A 13,554-nucleotide genomic window follows, 5' to 3' on the forward strand; every position below is an offset into this window, starting at 1 on the left:
AATTTGGGTGCAGCACTGACAAACTCAGAGGACTGCAAACAGGGCCAAGAAGAGGAGAGTGAAATCTATACAAACTGCCAGTTAAGAAAGTTCTTTTTTTTCTGGATTAGCACTTGCACAACTGAATTGGTAAAATAGCTTCTTCATAGAAGCAGCAGCTCTGTAGCTTCTACACTCCCATCTGTTGCCGGAACTACAGCAGAAACTGAAGTCTTTACGATAGAGGTTATTATGAAGATGTCACACAGCATAAGAAAGAACTACAAACTGAACAATATGAAAGGAGAAAACACTAAAACAGGTAGGAAGAAAGCAAATTCATTCTTTCCCTTTACGTTGAGCCGAGAACACTCAGGGTATGTCTGTTGTCTGTCCCACACTGCAGACTCACAAGCAGGAATCCTATCAATCTCTACAGAAACTATGTTTTTTAAATTGGCTTARTCAGGGTGAGTCCTTGGAATTGCTGGCCATACGTGGGCAGTACCAATTTCTGCTCCCCTTCGAACATGTAGTACACCTATACAGTCACTGCTGTCCTCACAAACTTTTGGGGAAACTTTCCTATGCTCCTCAAACTCGTAAGCTTGGAATTCAATCCYATTAAAAAGTATTCCTCTAGGAATAAAATCACTCTGTGACACAGCTACATATTCCTGTTACATAAAGGCAAAACTTAACTAAAACATCTGTTAATAAATAYAGGACTAGGACAGGTAAAAGGCAGCTGAAGTGAAGGCTCTGTTTCCACAGAAACCCTCGCTTAGAGGGGAAGGCTGTAGAGAAAGTGTTTACAGAAAACAGAGACTCTCTTAGAACAAGGCCAAGAGTTACTGTATTCTCTGAGCCACCTGTCTGTGGGGATATTTCCAATTTTCCTATATTCATTCATCAAAGTTCACCCCCAGCAGAGACTCTGTGCACTAACTGGCAAGAGTTTCTTTAACTGACCAAGATGGAGAGGCCAGGCGCTAACACGATTTGGTGAGAAGCTAGCAAGTGTCATTAAAAACTAGAGAGGAGCCAATCCTCTCTAATAAAAAGTCCATTCTGCAAGCTCAGCAGTACTACAACATAAAAAGGGCTTGTGGCTCTAAATGCTAACGCAATATTAAAACATAGTACAGTCCCTTTTCTCATCAGTAATTGGTATTCAGATACTAACTCAAAGAAAATCCCTACAGATGATATAAAAATAACTTCAAGTTTATTAACTTACCTATAATAGAGGTGCAAGAAGAGGGATTGGAGGAAAAAAGGTATGCTGTTTCCAAGCAAAAGAGAACTGATTTTCCTCACGTATCCTTCCTCTTTTTCACTTCCCCCCTCCTCCACACCACAGCTAAGAAAATCTGCCATTGCTTTAGGTCAAAGGAAAAACAGGCCCAGCTGCCGTAAGCCAAACAACGTGCAGGTTTGTTATCTTCCCTGCTGTTTTGGCTTGAGCTCTTCAGACTGGAAAATTCAGAAGCACGATCTCCCAAGCTCTATAAATGCCAGAACCATCTAAGAGGAAAATAGGACAAGGCCACCCCCAGGCAAGTCTGTACTAAAATCTGCTGGCTGCAAGGCAAAAATACAGTAAACATCACACAGGGACAGACTGCTCCTTGGAAAAATATTCCACATGAACAATACAGCTTCCAAAGAAAGTGTGTGCTACAGGGACTTCTGGAGAATAAAATGCAATGTTTTAAGATCCTTGTGAAGAGTTAGCAAGCTAATGGCACACTCAGCAAAAAAATCTATGACAGGCAATATATTTTTGACATTAATCCAAAAAAGAAATGTAAAAGCAACATGGACTATTCTCTACAAAGCAGTAACAAATTCAGCATCTTAGAACTGTTCTGCAGTTCATAAAGAGAACATCATTTTGTCTGACAGTTAATTTCATGGAATAAAACAAGTAATAATGAGCAACTGAACTGCCAATATTGTCACCTTGTCTCTTCAGGAAAGAAAATTTAAGCCCAATTTTCGCAGTCCTCAAGAAGCAACCATTGCAATAATTACTGTACGTTTTAACGTGCTCTATACTGACTCAACCTAGAAAAACAAGCCAAAACAGAAGTTGAAACATCCTTTTTCCTGTGTAGCTCCAATTTGCAATAGCAAAAAGCTAAACAACATGCTCTCCACCAGATGGCTGAAAGAAAAAGAACACTCTTTCTGATTAATTAGGAAACAAATGAATCTGCTGTTAGCACAACAAGTTACCATCAGGAAACCTGGGCTCCTGTTAAACTTTGGTATTCATGCTTTCTCTGCAACAGCATTCAGGAACATCCTAGGATTTGTCTCTTGATTTAAGAGCCAAACATTACACACAACTCCATCAGAGTATCACACCAAATACTGAATAACTAAGAAGGGTACTGGCCCTTTTCGCAGCCAGATAACCTTGCAAGAGAGAGAGTTTCTTAAAAGAGAAAGTGTCATCAGAATAAAAACGAAGGACAGTCTCTCAGCACTGTGAGGAATGACGGCAGGCAAAGCTTCTGCGTTAAAGGCTGCATCCCTCCCCGGGGCTCAGCACGTGCTGCAGACTCACACGTGTGCCTGCCAGAGCGCTTCGGCCGCCTGGGAAACTCAGATCCACCGAGCAGACACAGCACAAGGAGTAAGGATGCGACAGCCTGAGCAATGGAGACCAGCCCAGGGTTCCCTGGTGAGGCTGACAAGGATGACAGCTAACGTCGCCAGTGAGGGTTCAGGGAATACAGCACAGGCCCTGGATGGAGGAAAAGCATGCAGGAGAGGGGAGGCATAAAGCATATAAAACATGCAGAAGGCACAGGCATGTTCATGCACTCAGAATATGAATACAGTGCATGTAGCTGCTGAGGTGAGTGACCTGAGGAAGAAGGGAGCTGAGCTGAGCTCCCCCAAGCCGGGGAGGTGCAGGAGGAGTTGCACCTAAAAGCTTTGCATGTTCTCATTATTCTCCTGCTTTCAGTGGCAGATCTGCAGTTTCACCAGTTTGAGCTCCAAAACTGGGAAAGGCATATTCAAAGAAAACATCTCACATTTTTAAGACAAGGATACTGAGGCAGGGAGCGTCTACCTTTCTTAGCACAAACAATTGCTTTTGTGCCCCAAACTTGGGACCTGCAACACTGCTTAAAGAAGGACTGCTCAAGAATAAGGTGGCAATATACTGAAGAAGGAACCAGCCATATTTGGGGGCTAAAACACACAATTTCACCACTACYTGTAAGTGAGAATAGGCATGGCTAAAGCGGGCATACCTCCTAGTAAAAATCCAGGGCTGACAATGAAATAACACTATTATAAACGAGAGAACTTCTGTCATGCACACTCCTGAAGTTCTTGCACATACTGAGAGACTTATTTTCTACAAAGGAAATGACAGAAATTTTTACTAGAAACTAAATCCACGATTGTTTTTTTAAATCCAAGTAAAGATGCTCTATACTCCTAAGCAACTGAGGAAGGAGGGAGAAGAAAAATAAAAATGTTTTGCTCAAAAACTAAAAAAAAAGGTTAAAATAAGGTTATACATAAAGGTTATACATATATGGAAGCCATTTAATTAAGCTTAATGAGTTGCTTATCTCACATTTTACAGGTCAGTGGTAGTAAACTACTGCAGGAAATAAAAGGCTACCCAAAACTGCAAAAGTCCACAGAAAACACTTAGGATTCAAAGTGCACCTATCCATTACAGCCTACACACAACTACAGAAGAATAGGAATCTTCTTCTCTTGAGCATGTAGTTTCAGAAAGTGAACCCACTTAAACTTTGAACAAACATAGTATTCTTTGCACATTATTTCATGAAGATCCACCTCTTTTTTTGTTCATGCTCTTACTTTATTTGATGCCTCCAAGCACTTGTGTTGGAAGAGACAGTGAACAAACACATCCATCTCTCCCTACTACTCATCATATAGCAGATCTCCAGCATATCCTCCAATGTGTCTTCTTTCCCAGGCTAAAGAGTACCAGTTTTCATCATCATTCCCTTGTACATGAGCCTTTTCATAGGCAGCTTTCTCCCGTTTTTTCCCAATCTATTGCTTCTGAGCTGAAGGGACCAGAACTGCACATGCTATTCAAGATGCTGGTGAGCCATGGATTTATACACTGGCAACAATGATGCCCTTTATTTTATTTTCYATTACTTTATAAATAATTCCTAGCATTTGATTTGCTTTTCTGATCAGCATAGCGCACTAAGTTCATGTTCACATTGCTATTTATCATAACCACATAACCTTATAACCTCATGCATGACTGATAGTCAGCTCAGAGCTCAACATTTTTTAGCGAAATTGTTATTTCTCCCCATCACTTCCCATTTATCTGCATTTTTCTGCCCTTCTACAACTTAGCCACACCACCTTGTCAGACACTCCTCCAGTTCTCCATAGTTCACTCCATTCTTACTACTCTGAACAAGTTCCCATCATCAGCAAACTTGCCCACTTCRTTGATGAACCCCTTTTCCATTTTTTTAATATGTTGAATGCACCAGTTMAACTACACTACAGACTTCCCTCCCCTGTGAGAAGTAACCACTTATTTCTACCCTACTCTTCCCATCTTTTAACCATGTAGTTAGTCCATGACATTACCCTCCCTCTTCACACACAGCTGTTTAGCTTCCTTCTCATAGAGAACTTTGTGTCAAGAACCTTTGACTATCATCCACATCTTTTTTATTTACCTGAATGTTCACTCCTTCAAAGGGCTTTAGTACGTTTGAGTGGGATCCTTTTATAAAAAAGAAATGCTGATTCTTCCCACAGACATTATATTTGTTCAGGTAGGTACTCTAACACATTCACAAATAACACATTCTGAAGTATAAACTATCCTTGAAATAAATGAATTGTGTATCTTTGCAGACAAACCTTTAGGTAACAAAATAACGTAATTTTCTACTTTTTTGTATTTTTAAGCATCATAAGCATTTGGATATTCTGAAGCCAACAGCAAGGGAGTTAAAGGTACCTCTAAACCCGTCCTTTACGTATGGCTTCACATATAACTAAGAAATAGGAAAGGCACAAGAACAACAACAATTCCTCCTGTAATTCTTCAGTGAAGTCAAGCTCTTACTCATTTTTCTAACAGCATTTATTTTGAGGAAAAAAAAGTAAATGTGTATTAAAAAAATTAAATATTTTACTGCTGTTTGCCAGATGTATGGGACTGGTGGCAACTGCACAGCACTAGAAAATATTTTGACTCAGCAAGTCACAAATTCTCCTGAGTTTTCCACTTGTTCTTACATAAGTTTCTACTATTATTTACTAGATTAATATATTCTTTTCCATCTCCCTGTTGGCACATTTTTGCTGATCAGTTAATTAATAGCATAGGGAATTTTGTCATTCCATCTTCCCATCCTACTTGTTTCCTGTTATCACACCATGAAGGCAACGGCTATACCCACCAAAGTCTGTAAAGAGCTGACAGTTATTTACGGGAGGAGACGGGAAACTGACTGCACTTACTCCATTATGTTCTTGTGTTTACATCAGCCACAGATCAACCCTTAAGTTTTCACTAGAAATCTGCACTGACACTTCTCACAGAAGTACCTTCCTAAGATTTGCTACTACCAATAGCTGTCATACCCTGAGCTGCTTTGACATCATCACTTTCAGACTCATTAAATCTGGCTTATTCCTAGAACGGTTGCCTTAAAGTTCTGAAAAGCACAGGTAACAAGCTGACTGCTGGAACCCTCCTTATTTAAATTACATCTCACAGTGGACAACTAATAGTTCAAAAAGCTGAAAAGAACAAGAAAGCAACACAAAGGAAAATTTCAACAAAATGCAGTTTCAGCAGTAAAATCTCTGAGAGTTCTAGTTCATTTCATTTTATTAAGAGACAGAGAGTTTTGTAAACAGATTTGCTTAGTTTCCACACATGTTGCCAAATTTCCATCCTGCGGAACCAATTTTAAACAGAAAAAAAAAGTGTCCCTTCCCAACCTCTGTTTCTCAGTGTCATTCTTATTAAGGATACAGAGTAAAAGCTGAATAGAAATGAAGCAGTCACAAAGGGGTTCAAATCCAAATGTTAATTTATTAAAAAGAAAAACAGAAAATTGCCAAAAAATCCAGACCATTTTGTTCCATAATTCTTCCCTCCTTGCAGCTACAGAAAGTTTTGAAACTTAAGGCTGCCAGCAATGACCTTGTTATAACAGGACTTCAGTTATTTTTATGGAATTTTGTCTCAATAACTTATAGCTCAAGCAGTTCCCATGAAAATATTTCCAAACCACCAACTTGGCTAAATATCTCCAGTAAAGCAAAATAATCCCCAGTTCTTAAATACAACTCTACTTCTTTTTTAATTTCACTTTATGCCTCAGAAAACTAATATAGCTTTAAAAATGGGAGAGGCAGAAAATGGAGAAAAGAAAGAAAAAGAAATCTGAGAACTTCAAGCAGCCTGTAGTATCTCCGTGTTACAGCAGATGCAGAACTGGAAATGGAGATGAGCTATGGGGAATAATCTCCCACACGTACACAAAAGTAACGCTGTATGTAATAGCAACAGCAAATAGAAACAAAACAAAACACTGCTATTTGAAATAACATCATACCTAACACTCACCTAGTAGGAAGCCCTCAGACAGCTCTAGCCATTGCTAGCCCACGCTCACAGCCAGGGTTTCCACACTAACGTAAAGGATCCCCGAACTGGGAAAGAAAATCTGATGGACTTTTCATTTTGTTTTACTTTTTGCGGGGAGGAGTGCAAGGAGATTGTCTATTATAACCCTTTTCAGATCTGTCAAACGTTGCATATTTTATGTAACTATCACACATTTGGCAAACTCTTCCTACCTACCCATATGCCAGGCAAGAGCTCAAACTGTGGAAGAAAAAACTTCCTCTACAAAGCAATATTTCCCCTTTGAGAGGAACTGTGAATTGCAACTAGGGCTCCAAGCTCTCCACGCTCTCCTTCACTAATGATCAGGACTAATAYTTCCACGTAACCCAAAATTCACACATCTGCTTCCTTGGGAAGAAGGCAACTATCACTCCTGTACTCTACAAAACATAGTACAGCAGTTGCATAGGATCATTTAAAAAGCAGGATTAAAACACAGACACAGTATGATCAAAGCTCACCCCTAGTCCCCCAACGATTTTTTCAGAATGCAAGTGCAGCATGTGTTTGTGTGACGGGCCAGTATATTACTAGCAGTAGCAGTGAGGGCCATTTACTGAAACAGTAAAAGGACACYCACATACGGGACCCCGCTGCAGACTTAGGGCTGGTCAGCCGGGCATGAGAGCTGCTCTGAGGGGCCAGCCCACACAGAACACACCACTCTGCTTTCGGCAGCCCTTGATCCTTCACCTCAGGCAGAAAAAACCCCTGCTTTTTATCTTGATTTCAAACTTCATTTGTCCTATGTTGGAAACTGTAATACCCAAGCTCTGTAGGTAGCCCTAAAACTGGCATTTTCTAGCTTTTTAGTACAATACATAGGAAAAATGGCACCAGCAGTGACAAGCGGGAGCTGCCAGTGGGTAAGTGACAGGGAGTAACACGAGGGAGAACATCCCAAGAGAAGGGACGACAAGAAGGGCACAGGAGAGTATGCAGGAAGCTGTGGAGAAGCAGAGGAAGGCATTCCCCAGTGCTGACTTATAGCTGAACTTGAGAAGAAGAAACACAGCACAGGAAGAGCAATGAGGAAGCAGGTGCTGACAAGAGACTGGGAAAACTGCTGAGGGTGCAGAAGGATGGGAGAGGCTGTTCCAGGCCACCAAAACAAACCTGCCTCCTTGGCCCCAAGCTGAGACACACTGACCAAGGAATTCAGTGACAGATTTGCAGGGCAAATTGGCAGTACACTTCACTCACCAAAGCTTTCACCCGCAATACATCTAAGCAATTAATAAAGGTTTCAAATAAAGGTGTTTCTCTGTTAAATAACTTGCACAAATGTCACAAACTATCACACAATTCTTGGCAAACACGGGCCACAAACAGTCCTCTCAACCCACTGTCTGACCTCATGTTCTTCAGCACATTCAACCATGAGACCAAGAAGGTCATAGCACCAGGAGCCAGGGCACACTGCTAGGGCTTGTGTGGGACTTTCAAACTGCAGAGGGATCAATTACTTCATCACCAAGACTGTCAAGCCAGCATTTGTTGCTGACTTTATTTGGAAAGATTCTTTGCTTGCCTTTGGAGACTCTTGATTTGCAACAAATTTTCCTGTAGATCTAATTTATACACATATTCAAAAACAAAAACTGTGGTACACTTGGGTTAGCAAGAACTCAGAGAGGTTGTTATTACGGCAAACACTGCAGGGTTTCAGAAAGGGAAAAATTAAGAATCAGTATTTTGAGAAGAAAAAGCAAGTTGTCAATGCAATGATGGGAAGGCTGTGACACGAAGTTTCAATGCACTGGTAGGAAACAGTGCTAAGCTCAGCCATGAAACAAGAACATAAAAAGATTTCAAGGGATTAGAAGATACAGCACTGTTGTTTCTTAAATCTAGAAAACAAATCTTACAGAAGTATGATTGAATAGGGCAGGACGGACAGATGGCTGCATTAAAGATCTGTGGTATAAAAACAACTTGTCTTGACTGAACCAGTACAACCAACGTCAGTGCTCAACTCAGCCACTGCAAAGGCCGACATGGGGAGCATGAACATGGGGACCTTGAACATGAATCCCGCTGGTCAGTCTGAACACAGCCATGGCACAAGATCTGAAGCTGATGGACAAAAGAAAATTTCAGTGAAAGGAACAGAAAAAAATCTCAGTTGTCCTTCAAGTAAAAGAGGCTACTGTTAGCCCACATGCTGTTACCAAGTCTTACCTTGTTGGTATATATAATTTTTTAAAAAAACAAAGCACTGGACACTAATTTCTAGAAATCAGCGAGCTACACAAGCTCCGAAAAAGAAAGATAAATTTTTGTAGTGGTAAGTATTGCCACAACAGTTAAGGAGGATAGGTTTTACAAAAATAACGTAAATTTTTGCAGCAAATCATTTCAAACAGCTGATAACTGACTGCATCAGTGGCAGGTTTTCTACATCTCAACAGCATGGAATCTAAAAGCCAGTTCTGGGAGGTACATTAAAGATGCTAGCTTTTTGAGACCCCTTTTCTGGTCCAGTACTACATAAACAGAATGCATATTTGCAGAAAATACTCCTACTTCACAAGCACACCAATGAAAGTACATTAGTTAAAATTCTTAATCTTCCTAAGTCTTTCACATAAACAGTATAGATTAGGCTTGCATTATCACTTAATAGTAATAAAACAACAAGTAGCTTCCCAGAGTTTTATGATTGACATAGGCAGCACTGAAAACAAAGACACCAACTTACCACAATTTTCAAAGAGCTTTATTTATTTCTATATAAAAACATTAGAAGAAAAAATAAAAAGTAGTAAGTGTTAGATACATAAATTACCCACTCTTTCTGTCCATGGCCATCTTTATCTTCTCTGGTCTGTTCTGGAGCATCTACAGCATTAACACACAGAGAAGGCAGTAACTAGAAGCTTAGCTGTAACAGAATGAAGACACTTGCCTTGCATGTATATTGTCATTCTGAGTTAGGCATGAGTTGACACACTAAAGACCTGGCTTGCAGTCTCATCATTCAATCATCCATCCAATCTCATCAATTGAGCAAGACAGTAACACATGTCCCCTCTAGCTTAAATGACAGCAAAACCGTGGACTATAATCACAGGTCATCTTCAAAGGACACTTATCATCAAGTATAGTTTTGTTTTTAATCATTTGTTTATTGAGAATTACTCTATCTCTCTGCCCCTTTTGATTCTTGCATTTAATACTCTGCTTAGAAGAGCATTTATGGAAAAAAAATGTTTTATCATTTCCTAGGAACAAACTAACAATAAAGGGCATTCAGTAGATATAGAACTAGCCATTTACAGTCCAAGAACTTTGACAAAAATAAGGTCATTTAGGTGAACTTCCAACTAAGCTATGCTAATCTGTAGTGTCTTATTTACTATCTAACTATTTTAACCAAGCAGAGCAGCTGTCACAGCTTTCCTTAAACACACAAATTAGAAAAACAAAACCAAATATAAAGAACATCACACGTACTCTAAAAAACAGCATCTCATTTATGTGTAGCATCAAATGCTTTTGGAACACATAAAATGCATTCAATGTATTTGTATTGTTCCAAATTTGCCATTTCTGATTGTGTTCCTAACCCTCTTCAAAACGGATTCAACAGTATTTATCCTCTCTTTTCATGGAACTCAAGTTCCAATTCTGGACTAAATTAAGTCAACCAAAGTGTGACCTCAAAGGATGGAGGACTATGGAAAAGGACAAGAAGAAAAAGTTACAACATTTCTGTAGAAATGGTAAAAATAAAACAAGAATCGTTATTTCAGTGAGAGGAACTGCTCATCTGGATTTCATTCACAAATTTCTAAATACTAAGAATTTCTTAATAAAAAAGCTATTCTAGTCAAACAGACAAAACAGCAGCACTTTCGTGAAATGAGAAACAGAGGGACAGATTTTCCATTGGTTTAAAAAAGCATAATTAAATCTTTATTAACAGCATTGGCATTTTGATAGTTTACATCAGCTGAGGATCTGCCTTGAGGAAAACTGGAAATATGTTTGTTCTCTCATGTCACTAGACATAATGCACACATTTCKAAAATTCTACCAAGCTTAAACAAAATTCTAACTACTAGATGCAAACATTTCAACACAAATTAATTTTTCTGTATTGCACTCTCCACTTTCCCAAACATACCAATCTCWCGTGTACTCTATAATAGCTACAGAATATATGGGAAGAGAGTTCTGTGAGAGCCATATAAACAGTACCTAAAATATATTTTATTATCAGAAAATTCATTTTAAAATTTGCACTTAGTAAACTGTTAAACATTTCATTTTTCCATATTCTGACAGGAATGTTTTCATTCAAGTCAAAAGTAAGGAACAGCTTTTACATAAGGCTATAGTCTGCTTTCCAAAAAAACTGCACTGTCAGTCAGATTACTATTACTTTTTAATCACRTTCATGTTTTCATCTCACAGATGTTATAAATGATCCCACATTTACCGTAAATTGGGGTACGTGAACAATGTTTCATACTGACGCTCTCCAAGCAATTTGTCCCCTATGTCAGCTTTCCTGTCTAGCCTAGATGCATCCTTTACAGCTGATCTTTTCACCTCAATTCCAATGAACTGTCAACAAATTAACTCTGTTATTCCAGAAACTGAGTGGTAGGAGATGTATCATAGAGGTAGTTATTTACTCTCTCTGTAGACAAAGTTTTTGCTGCCAGATGTCCAAGTATCAAGTGTAGCTTGTGCAAAAAGATCACTTCAGAGAGGCAAATTGCTCAACAGCACTCATCCAAACTTAAGTCCTGAACATAAAAAATATATCAAGAAATTATTCTAAATTTTATTATTTAAAAGAGGCAACCTTAAGCCACAGGATTTTAACAAAATTTCTAGTTAAAAGACAGACATCCACTAAGCTGAAGGCAAAGATGTTTTACGTGTTTTTCCCACAGTATTAAAATCAGATTCAGCTAACATATGCTGCCATACCAGCTGAATTCATTTATACACAAACATGACAATAGCTATACAGAGCTGGCTATAGAGGAAAGGGCATACATTTTATGTTTTCATTTTCACATTTTGAAGGCTAAAAATATTGAAGAATGAGATGCCCAACAATTATCAGAACTGATAGCTCATGCCGTCCCACCCCAAAATGAGCAAGAGAATTTTAAATTATAGTTATTGTAATCATTAAGTTGCAGTCATACAAAAATAGGGCTCAAGCCAAAAAGCAATTTAAAGCTTTCCTCTATTTTTATTTAAAAGTGTAATTTTTTGAAGAAGAATATAACAGGTACTGAAAATTGTTTTCTTTTGTACAACAATTATGCTTTAAGACAAAAATTAAATTAACTGCAAAAGAAAAGTATTTCTACTTCAAATGAAATATTTAGCATCATCTTAACTATGGAAATATTTCTTACCCATCGAATTACAGATCCCTAATTGCATTTTTACTATGTCATGTATTTTAACTTAGGAAACACACCAAATAGTCATGATAAGTCAAAAAAAAAGCAAAAAGGAAGCCATGTGTGTGAACTCAGAGAGTGTTCAAGCAAAATGAGCAATCACAGAAGAACTACCTCGAGGGTACTCTTGATGGCAACAAAGCTGTCTCCTTACAACCTATGAAGAATGTTGGCTATTCTGCAATTTCTTTCCAGGCGCTTCTTTACATTCCACTTCAAATGTGAATGACGGTCTCCACTCCAAGGGTTGCACTGATCCAGTAGAGGCCAAGTAGTTATGTGGGAAGTACCCAACAGGGGGCACCACAAATGGCCACAATGTCCYACAGGCAGTGCAAACACTGCCCTGCTATGCTCTTGTAAGAAAGTTTTCACAGTGGTATTTTTATGTCGTAACTGCTTACGTAAGTAGCAAAAGATCTGCTGAAAATCTGATTAAAAAGAAAAATCTTATCCAGAACAGCTAGAAGTAAAATGTGGTGCAGAGACTCTCCATGTGATAAAGCAAATCCACAAGGCGGAAGGGAGAGCTGCGCAGGCAGCACACGCATGTCAATAGCCACTGCTCAGCCATGAGTCCCTGCACTCAGTGGTTAATGGCAGATTTATGCAGTGGTAGTGGGGGATATTAGCACAGCACATCTTAGAAATAAATAAATAGGAGAATGTGACTCGCAACTCAGGTTCTGGTATCCTCCCAGGTTTAGAACAGTTCTTACATTATTGGCTAAAGAAAAAGTAAATTGAACTTACCTACCGCACTTGGTAACTTTCCTCTGAAACTCACCATTGAGGAAGATTACCTCAGTGCAGCCATTCTCACCAAGACTTTACATTAAATATTCACTGGATTAAAATGAAAACATCCTCCTATTTTTTTTTGTTTTTTATTTGATGTTTCATAGCTATAGTACTGACTTCTGTATTTAATCTATTTTCATGTTTAGTTCTCCCTTTTCATTGGAGAGGGAACTAAATGCTCTCATGAGCTAAGACGGATGCAAGACATCCGCTCCAGAATCAAGCACCTGAAAATCAGGAGCACCATAACCTAGCRCATTTGTGAGTCTGCCCCAAAGTTCACAAGACATCAAATATAAGGTAAGAATTTTCAAGCCTGGGCTAGATGCAAATGAATAAACTATAAGTGAAAATCACTGTAAACCATTCTAAAATTCTTCAAAAATTAGAAGAATTTAAAAATCTGAAGAGTAATAAAACTCTTCGTCACTATTTCTGGATGTTTTTTAACAGAATCTACACTTTCTCAGTCACAGTCCATCACTCCTGCGTTTTGCTTGTGGCTTGTCCATCAGTTTATCCCTATCCACTTCAGACCTAGAGTATTATCTCAGATTTTCCCTGCTCTGCTGCGTTTCTTTTGCTTACCACTTGCTCCTTCCTTCTCAGCCTTTACCTTACACAGTACCTCCAAAACTCGCTCTCCAGATGTTA

This window comes from Rhea americana, unplaced genomic scaffold, assembly GCF_003343005.1.
Source record: "Rhea americana isolate MKP2758 unplaced genomic scaffold, rheAme1 scaffold_78, whole genome shotgun sequence".
Taxonomy (NCBI): domain Eukaryota; kingdom Metazoa; phylum Chordata; class Aves; order Rheiformes; family Rheidae; genus Rhea; species Rhea americana.